The sequence below is a fragment of the Notothenia rossii genome, assembly GCF_949606895.1.
Source record: "Notothenia rossii genome assembly, contig: scaffold_58, whole genome shotgun sequence".
Taxonomy (NCBI): Eukaryota; Metazoa; Chordata; class Actinopteri; order Perciformes; family Nototheniidae; genus Notothenia; species Notothenia rossii.
Genome location: NW_027640126.1, coordinates 60,217 through 70,096, shown reverse-complemented (window position 1 = coordinate 70,096; position 9,880 = coordinate 60,217). Strand labels below are relative to the sequence as shown.

The following is a 9,880-nucleotide window of genomic DNA, read 5'->3' as shown; positions in this document are numbered from 1 at the left end:
CAAGTCCGAGTCACCTAAGAAGAGTCCAAGTCAAGTCAGAGTCACAAGTCTTCATGTATTAATCTTCGTGGATATATGTGTTGAAATGTAGCTGCTCCTCTACATTGCTTTTATCCTGTCCTGTTATACTAATCTGTTTATTTAACTGCTGTGAAGCGAGTTTGCCTGCAATTCTTGTAATAGGTGTCACCAATGTGGTGCCGAGAGATGGGAGTCGGAGGCGGGGCATCAAAGCTACAAGCTAGACTTTAGCATCAGAACAGACATGTAAACAACTTTCAGGGTTGCGGTCGAATAGTCCATTTAGCTTAGGAACCTTCCTAACCGATTGAAATGACCCGGAATTCTCTAGAATGATAGGAAAGGAGGTTTCAAACTTCCTTTATAACCTCCTTTAGCTTAGGAACCACTGGACCTCCCTAACCGAAAGGAGAGGAAAAAATGCTGCCCCACAATGCCTTGCAGCCGCAGCATTTGACGTCACACAACAGTCGGCCGTTCACAGACACAAACGATTATGACGGAGAAATTATATCATGAAAGTTACGGTGCTTATTAAGCATTTTAAAACGTATGTGGTAAGTTGCCAAAGTGCTTTGTTTTGAACGTTCATCAGTATTATAATTAAAAAGAGAAATACAAACGTTAGTTTTTACTGAAATGCAGTGGCGGCTGGTGGAAATTATTTTAGGTGGGGCTATTGTAATGGTGAATAAACCACACGGGGAACATTTTGAGAAATTACCCCTTAAATTAAATTGGCTACACTATTTCATCGTTGCTGTTGTATGATTGGTGTTTAGCTACGGTATTTAGCGTCTACAGCACCTCCGCTTTTAGGGTTGACGTAGACCCAAACGTCGCCCGGAGGTCCCCCGGTGTTGTTGCGGGAGCTGCTGCACTAGCTAACGCTCCACTAGCTAACGCTGCACTAGCAAAACAAACGCTTATTTCTTTTGCAAATGGTGCGGCGGGCTTCAAACACGTTCCCCTCCACTGGTTTCAACCAAGCACTAAATTAGATGTTTTCCAACCAACTACGGTTGAACTAACACTTCCCCATATTAATTTGTAAGTAGATTCGAAGATACATGAGCTTCTGAGTGCCGTAAGCTGAAGCTTGGTTGCTAGGTTACTAGCTGGGTGTTCTCCAATAAGGGGCCGGGGGAAACAAAGTTAGTGATTACTGGTTCCATGTTGATTTAATTCAATACAAATTGTTGGGGGGAACTGAAAGGTTATTACCGTACTGGTTACTTTGCAGCCCGGACATTTCCCCCAAAACACATTTAGACGCTATCGCAACACAGAAGTACCTTTCAAATCCGATCATTTTTAAGACCTTCTAAATCATATTTAAGACCTTTCTTATTTTTTTGGTCATATTTAAGACCTTTTTAAGGCCTTACATTCAGATTATCAAATGTAAGACTTTTTAAGACCCCGCGGGAACCCTGAGGAGACTAAATACGAACATTATATGCAGACACAGACGTGGTTCAGAAACACAGAAATATTAGAAAACAGACCATTAAGGCAACACATGTAGTTTGATGGATGCTGTCAAAACTCAACTACAATAATGTGTTTGTGTGTGTGTGTGTAGGGCACATAGTATCTGTCCCCGGCTGTTTGAAGAGCAAGCATGGGAAACAAAAGACAGAGTTTACCTCTTTGCATCCAGCTAGTCACAGTTACAATCACACTCCCTGTAATTGACATAATTAATAGATAGTTTAGCTTCTCACCATCATTTGCTGTGGCCCACTGATGTTAACAATCGTAACTGAAAGGCTGCCTGTCAAACGTAAACATTCAGCCACGTGACTCGCAAACTCTCGCGAGAGTTTTACACAAGACGGCTCCTTACTAGCCATAACCCCGCACCGGGCGCTGACATTGGCGCCCGGTGATCATCAGATTTGACGACGCTGATTGGCTGAAATTATGTTTCGGAGCCATAGCTTACAGATAGCAACAGTAAGCTGCTAGTGGCTGCTGCTGCACTGGTTGAGGGCTCCTCTCTTAGCGCCCAGACGAGAGAGGGTAATGATACACAGGCAAGGCCAGGCAGGAAACGTGACTTATCAGTAACTTTAGACATCGTAACACCATTTTAAACGAGATTTGATTGTAAATTATACATTTTACTGATGCCAATTATATAATATTTACCTTGTTCATAAAAAATTCAAATTAAAAATACATATTTAAAAAAATATATATTTAAAAAGAAAATATATATATATATATTTTTTTTTTTTTTTTAATTTGTAATGTGGGAAGAGGTGGGGCGGTGCCCCTAGCCGCCCCTATGGGCCGGCCGCCACTGCTGAAATGATCAAATAAAGTCAACATTTCACTGAGCTGTGTGGGGTTTGTTCCACTTTTAAAAGATGTTTGAATGGTGATATAGACAGTGATTGTTAGGGCTGGGTCCAAAGTTCAGGACCTACAATGGCAGCGACCAGATGGATTCAGTCTTTTAACAAAGTTTAATAAAGGAAAAAAGGAGCAACTAAAAAACAATCCACAAAATGAAGGTGGATCTAGTTCACGCTGGTGGCGGCAGCAGGACTCAGGCTGGCTCGAGCAGACACTGGAAAAACAGAGGAAAAAACAAGGTTACTCTTCAACAAAAACAGCAAGAGAAAATCACACTAAGCTAGGCTACTACGACATTCAGCTCTACCGAGTGAGACGGAAATATCTGGCACTGGAGTGTGAACATGACCAGGGTTTTATGGAGGAGTTGATTAGATGAGTACAGGTGCTCCTCATTGTGAACCAGCTGAGCCTTCTAACGATCACCACACTGCACAGGAGAGAGAGAGAAGACAGAGGGGAGGGGGAGAAAGCAACACACCTAAACCATAACAGTACTCCCCCCCTAACGGACGCCTCCTGGCGGCCTTCCTGGCTTGCCAGGGAATTCCCTATAGAAATCTTCCAGGAGGATGTGATCCAGGATAAGGGCCTTTGAGATCCAGGACCGTTCTTCAGGACCATATCCCTCCCAGTCCACAAGGTATTGGAAACCCCGACCACGCCGGCGAATGTCCAGCAGCCGGCATACTGTAAATGTAGGGTGATTATCAATGATCCGGGGGGGTGGGGGGGGGTCAGCCGGAGGAGGGAGTGGACTAGAGACATAGGGCTTGAGCAGAGACACGTGGAATGAGGGATGTATCTTGAGAGCAGGAGGAAGGCTAAGGCAGACGACACTGGGATTTATGACATGTTCAATTGCGTATGGACCAATATATCTTGGGGACAACTTGCTCAGTCTGGAGTGGCAGGTCACGAGCAGATAACCAGACCCTTTGGCCGACCTTGTAGTCTGGAGCGTGGGATCGGTGGCGATTTGCCAGCTTCTGGTTACGGGCAGCAGTTCGGGTGAGGGCTGCTCGGGCTTCCCGCCAGACTCGGCGGGCACGACGGAGATGGGCCTGGACTGAGGGAACAGTCACTTCCTTCTCCTGGCTGGGGAACAATGGGGGCTGGAAGCCGTTAGAGACCATAAAAGGGGACATACCTGTGGCGGAACTGACCAGGGAGTTATGGGTGTATTCCACCCATGCCAAGTGCGAAGACCAGGAGGCGGGGAGACGGGCAGCGACACAACGTAAGGCTGCCTCCAGGTTCTGGTTTGCCCGCTCTGCCTGACCGTTAGTCTGTGGATGGTAACCCGAGGAGAGACTTGCAGTGGCCCCCAGTGCCTGACAGAATGCCTTCCAAACCCGGGAAGCAAACTGGGGACCCCGATCTGAGACAATGTCCTGGGGAATGCCGTGAAGCCTAAAAACATGGGACACTAGGAGGTCTGCTGTCTCCAGAGCAGAGGACAGCTTGGGCAGGGGGACCTAATGGACAGACTTTGAGAAACGATCCACAATGGTGAGGATGGTTGTATTACCTTCTGACGGAGGAAGTCCTGTAACGAAATCCACAGCAATGTGCGACCAAGGGCGGTTAGGTATGGGTAAAGGGCGTAGGAGGCCAGCTGGAGCACGGTGAGAGGATTTACTGCGGGCACAGACAGAGCAGGCAGAGACAAAAGCCCTGGTGTCAGCAGACATGGTCGGCCACCAAAACCTCTGCTGGATTAGTGTCAAAGTTCTGTGAAAACCTGGGTGACAGGCAACTTTAGAAGAGTGCCCCCACTGGAGCACTGGAGATCTCACGGAGGAAGATACGAACAGCCGATCGGGAGGACAGGCTGCTGGAGCAGGATGTTCCTGGAGGGCCTCCTGAACGGTCTGCTCGATCTCCCACCTGGCCGCTCCAACCACACAGGAGGTAGGGATGATGGTCTCAACGGAGCTCCCTTCCACAGGGGGTGAAAACTGACGGGAGAGAGCATCTGGCTTGGTGTTCTTTAATCCAGGGCGGTAAGTCAGAGTGAAATTGAACCTTCCAAGGAACAGTTTCCACCGAGCCTGACGGGAGTTCAACCTGTGAGCAGAACGTAAATAGGACAGGTTCTTGTGATCAGTCCAAATGATAAACGGACATACAGAACCCTCCAACCAGTGTCGCCACTCCTGCAGGCCTAGCACAACGGCTAGAAGTTCCCGATTCCCCACATCATAGTTCCTCTCTGCAGGTGTGAGGCGTCGAGAGAAGTAGGCGCAGGGGTGGAGTCTATGATCCTGGGACGAGCGCTGGGAGAGGATTGCCCCGACACCTAGATCTGAGGCATCAACCTCCACCACAAATTGCAGTTCTGGATCTGGGTGAATGAGGACAGGAGCGCTGGAAAACAAATCTTTTAGTTTACTAAAAGAGGACTCGGCCGCCGGGGACCAGGCAAAAGGCAGTTTGATAGAGGTTAACTGGGTTAGAGGAGCAGCAATATGACTGTAGTTGTTAATGAAACGTCTAGAGAAATTTGCAAATCCGAGGAACCTCTGCAGTTGTTTCCTGGTTGAAGGAACTGGCCAGTCCCGAACTGCTTTCACTTTAGCTGGGTCAGGTTTTAACTGCCCCTTTTCAACGATGAAACCCAGGAATTGAACAGATGACACATGAAATTCACATTTCTCAGCTTTAACAAACAGTCTGTTCTCGAGGAGTCTCTGGAGCACACATTTGACATGAGAAACATGATCATCTAAAGACTTTGTTTATCTAGATGATATCCTGATTTTTTTCAAAGACAAAGTGGTTTAGCATCTCCCTCAAAACATCATTTATAAGGGCCTGGAAGACAGCTGGAGCGTTTGTTAACCCAAAAGGCATGACTAAATACTCAAAATGGCCCAGGTGAGTATTAAATGCTGTTTTCCACTCGTCACCCTCGCTGATGCGAACTAAGTAGTATGCATTTCTAAGGTCAAGTTTAGTGAAGACAACAGCATCATGCAATGGGCCGAAAGCAGAGTCAATGAGCGGGAGAGGATACTTGTTTTTGACGGTAATGTCATTTAGACCTTTAAAGTCAATACAAGGGCACAGGGACTTGTCTTTTTTGTCCACAAAGAAAAAACCCGCTCCCACAGGTGAGGAAGAAGGACGAATTATGCCAGTGGACAAGGATTCCCCAATATACTTCTCCATGGCCTCTTTCTCTGGCCTGGAGAGGTTGTACAGTCTTTTTGTGGGTAAGGGGGCACCAGGGAGCAACTCAATAGCGCAGTCATAGGGCCTATGTGGTGGCAGAGAGAGGACACAATCCTTGCTAAACACAAGTTTAAGGTCATGGTACTCGCTAGGAACAGATGAGATATCAACCTCCTCAGCTGGACTAGGGGAAGAAAATGGAGTTTTAGCTGATCCTAGGCAATGTGAGTGGCAGTGATTATTCCAACCAGTAATGGAAACAGTTGCCCAATCTATCTGGGGATTATGAACCTTTAGCCAGGGTAAACCGAGGACAACAGGTGACATCGGAGAGGAGATAACAAAAAGTTCTACAGTCTTTTGATGATTACCGGACATGGTCAGCGTAATGGGAGCTGTGCGGTGCGTGACCTCAGCTAATAGTCTGCCATCTAATGCTAACACTTCTTTGGAATTAGGCAGTTCAATAGTGGGAATGGACAACTTAGAGATGATGCCAGAGTCAATGAAATTGTCATCAGCACCAGAATCAATGAGGATCTGGAGGGAATATGTGTCCTGTAGCATACCTGGGATTTGAATACGACGACCAGGGGATGAGGAAATGGAAGAATGGCTCACCAGCGTTCCCCTTATGGCTGATGAGCCCGCTCTTTTGGCATCTCGGGACACCCCGCGATGTAATGACCCCCTTGTCCGCAGTAGTTGCACAACCTCAGACGGAACCTGCGTTGGCGCTCTGCTTCAGTCAACTTCATCCGACGATCTGCATGGGCTCCTCCTGGTAAGGCGTGGGTTGAGATGCTGGCGAGAACGGCAAACAAACACTGGCGGGCTCCGGAGGTGGGCGAGGAACAGCTGGTGACACACAGGAAAGGGGGGAAGGGAAGAAGGCCCTCTGCCTGACTGACCTCTCCCTACGTCTCTCCCTCAACCGGTTATCTAGACGAATAGCCAGACTAATTAACTCCTCTAAGTCGGAAGTCTCGTCCCTAGCGGCTAATTCGTCCTTGATTTCGTCTGCCAAGCCTCTTAAAAACACACTCTGTAAAGCCGCTTGGTCCCAAGTACACTCTGCAGCTAAAATACGGAAATCCAGGGCATATTGGGAAACCGAAGAGAGAGAAGCTGGCTGCCTGCCTCCTTACCCCTAACAGGGTGGTCAAAAACTTTACGCAGCTCTCTGGAGAAAGCATTATAATCAGAACACAGGTAAGGCTTGTTAGAAGAAACTGCCAGCGACCAAGCGGAGGCTCTCTCAGAAAGAAGGCTAATAACAAAAGCTACTCTAGACTGATCAGAGGCATATGTAACTGGCTGCTGACTGAAAACTAACGAGCACTGATGAAGGAATTGGCTGCATGTCCCTGGATTACCTGAATACCTAGCGGGGATGGGAATATGTGGCTCCCGGAGACCTGGACTCAGTGTTGCTGGATGAGCAGACGGTGAAACGGGAGAGGGAGCTGGAGGGAATGGAACGGGATCATGGGTAAGCCGGGTCGCCACGTCTTCCATGCGGCCGCTCAGCTGAATCATACCCGTCGTGAGTTGGTCAAGCTTTTCATTCAAGCTTCTCAGGACGGACTCGTGCTGACCCACGAGCCCCCCCTGTGAGGACAGGGCCTGCCTAAAAAAATCAGTCTCTGCCGGGTCCATGTTTTTTTGGCCAGATAATTCTGTTAGGGCTGGGTCCAAAGTTCAGGACCTACAATGGCAGCGACCAGATGGATTCAGTCTTTTAACAAAGTTTAATAAAGGAAAAAAGGAGCAACTAAAAAACAATCCACAAAATGAAGGTGGATCTAGTTCACGCTGGTGGCGGCAGCAGGACTCAGGCTGGCTCGAGCAGACACTGGAAAAACAGAGGAAAAAACAAGGTTAATCTTCAACAAAAACAGCAAGAGAAAATCACACTAAGCTAGGCATACTACGACATTCAGCTCTACTGAGTGAGACGGAAATATCTGGCACTGGAGTGTGAACATGACCAGGGTTTTATGGAGGAGTTGATTAGATGAGTACAGGTGCTCCTCATTGTGAACCAGCTGAGCCTTCTAACGATCACCACACTGCACAGGAGAGAGAGAGAAGACAGAGGGGAGGGGGAGAAAGCAACACACCTAAACCATAACAGTGATAGGTGTTAAAGACTAACGTTTATAATAAATACATTTGTATTGATTTTAAGATCTTTTCATAGTGCATACAATCATACGTATTGGGATCATTTGTATTAATGTGGACCGGAGGGAGAGGGTGACGAGCATAAGTTTCACTTTCATTTTTAATTTCAATTCCAATTTTGGTCACGAATGTTTCTCTGTTGTTCAGAAAGCATAAAGCAACAGCATCAGAGCACGGTGCAGAGTCTCTAGATGAGTCCGTCGTTCTTATTAAACATCCATGTTGTAGCCCGTTGTATAGAAAACTGTAGTTTCCATAGTTTCCCCACAGCAGCAGACGCACATTCAGGACGTCAGCTGGCGCATCATAAACACGTCGGATAGTGAAAGTGCATTCGGATTCTCTAATTCGCCTCGCAGGTGTGCACACGCCAGGACAGAGGACATCAGATTCCAGAGAAAACTTGCTCGAGTCCAAGTCCGAGTCATCATTACCTGTGTTCGAGTCCAAGTCCGAGTCACCCAAGGAGTGTCCGAGTCCAAGTCATCATTATCTGTGTTCGAGTCCGAGTCCAAGTCATCGTGCGCGAGAATTCATGAGTCCAAGTCCGAGTCGCGTCAATCAGTGCGCGAGTCCGAGTCGAGTCACGAGTCCCGAAAATCGGCACTCGAGTCCGAATCGAGTCCGAGTCCAGGACTCCATCTCTGGCTACAGGAGTGTGTGATCATTTCTGGCAGAGGGCTCCACTACTAACCGCGTTGATTCGAATGCAGGAGCTTTACTGTTTAGCCCTTAACTTTATACATCCATACTTTATCCACAGTTCGTTGTAAGGTTTATTTATGGATATTGGTTTAAGAGCCATTGGAGATCATTTACGATCATTAGCGGACCATTTAGAGAACGGAGAACCAAAAGACTATGTCCAGTTTCGTGTGCAACGATTTATAGAGGACTTGGCTCAGCTCGACATGGATGTGGATGTTAACCCAGCTGTGTTTGAGAGTCTTCAAGAGGTCGCCCGCCAACTTGAAATCCTCTCGGAAACAGAGGAGGCGACCCTTGGGCGTCCATCTGACATGTTGCCCCCAAACGTTATTGAAAGCACATCTTCGTTGGGGGCACACCGCTGGGGACGTCGTGCAGGTGTTCGGGGTGTGCGAAAGAACAATTCGTCGGAGGATGACACAGAGCGGGATACGGTAGGCTTAATCCGCATTCACGTTTTTTGTCTGGTTTTCCTTACTTTTATTGTTTCGGCTTAGGCTATATCAGTGTACACATTTGTTCGACACATTAACTTGTGTTTAGTAATGATAAAGTTTCATTAGCCTACATTTCCTCCATCCAAATTAGCCTACTTGTTTATAGATTGTTTACAGATTTATTAAAGTGGTAATAGGCAATTTACATGTTGAAACCAATACTATATAATATAATATAATGTTTCGGGGCAAAGATACAAACATGCTTTGTATACAAAGCAAAGGTACCATTACCTCAGACATGAGGCCTAATAATAGTAATGAGGTTTAAGAGACCAGCTAATTTATTTCAGATGACACCTAAATCTTTCAATGCAGGTTAGTACAGAGCAACACACTAATTCTGATGTGTTTTGATTGTACAGTGCAAAAGGTGACTATTGTGTATTGTGACTTACTATTGTTTCGTTATTTTTGATGATCAGGGTCCAAGATCTATTAACTATGTTAGATAGCAACAGTTTGGATGAAACTGTTACCCAAATTCTGCAGCATCATCTCAACTCTGGATACAAAATGATGGTGGGGCACCTGAATGCACGAGGGATACGCATTCAAAGTGAGGGATTGTTATTATTATAATAATCCTCCATGCAGTGTTTTTTTTTTACTATTTGATAATGAATCACATTATTCTGGCATATTTAGGAATGCTTTACTTTTCATTATGTTGAAGTACACCATATCTCTGCATTTCCCTGAATATAATAGGACAGCGTGTCCAGGAATCCATGCGGCGCGTTGATCCAGGTGGAGTTTTGATTCGCACTCTGCAGCTGAACCCAAGAAGGCGCAGGAAGTACTTTGTACCAGCACCGATGGCACATCAACGGCAATCACAAACTCATTAAGTATAATCATTAACACTCTCAAGCGTTGATCAAACATCCACTTCACTACAGTTACAAAAGATGGGCCCATCTAAA

General features: G+C 46.5%; 1 long non-coding RNA gene across 2 annotated transcripts; it reads right to left on the bottom strand.

The window, feature by feature from the left end:
• Nucleotides 1–2,476: 2,476 nt before the first annotated feature.
• On the bottom strand, nt 2,477–7,520 carry LOC307027071. 2 transcript variants are annotated; one of them, XR_013804518.1, is made up of 2 exons: nt 6,132–7,520; nt 2,477–2,599 (listed from the first exon to the last, which is right to left on the bottom strand). It is a non-coding gene; the product is annotated as an uncharacterized lncRNA (long non-coding RNA). The 2 variants fall into 2 exon arrangements; XR_013804519.1 differs by having other exon boundaries at nt 6,184–7,520.
• Nucleotides 7,521–9,880: the final 2,360 nt, after the last annotated feature.